Below are 607 nucleotides of genomic sequence, written 5' to 3'. Positions count from 1 at the left end.
AGTGTGTGCGTGCGCGCGTCACGTGATTGAGTATTCAGCTACGAGCGAGCAAGCGCGCGGCCGCGGCACGTCTGGAATTCAGATCATGCGCGGCGGATCTAAAGCGCGTGATTCATTTATTAACGCTCATTCATATAATAAAGCCATTTATACCCGCTCACCCTGTGTCTGTCAGTCTTTCTGTCTTTTACACAGTATTCAGTACTACACTGTATTAACGTTAAAATGATCGTTCGCTCAAAATGACAATTTACTTACTTTTTACTCACTCGCAAGTGGTTGCAAGCCTTTTGAGTTTTTTCTTCTGCTTAACACAGAATTTGATAATTTTGCAACCATTGACTTTCATAGTACACTCACACAGATAAAGCTGTCACTGAGGTGGTACCTTTTCAAAAGGTAGCCTACACATTTCCATACTAATACCTGAAGGGTACATACAGAGGAGAGCAGGGCACAAAGTAACACTTTTTGGTTTATTTGGTCAAATAATAAACAAAGTATTGGGGTTAGAAAAACCATTTGTTTTACCAACAAAACACAAGTCTCTCCTACAAAGCACTGAAAATATGATCGCCGGACCTATGGTTTCTGTGCAGTGTTGCCA

This window comes from Danio rerio, chromosome 13 (genome assembly GCF_049306965.1).
Source record: "Danio rerio strain Tuebingen ecotype United States chromosome 13, GRCz12tu, whole genome shotgun sequence".
Classification (NCBI taxonomy): Eukaryota; Metazoa; Chordata; class Actinopteri; order Cypriniformes; family Danionidae; genus Danio; species Danio rerio.
The sequence above is the reverse complement of the archived record's forward strand: the minus strand, read 5'-3'. Positions refer to the sequence as shown.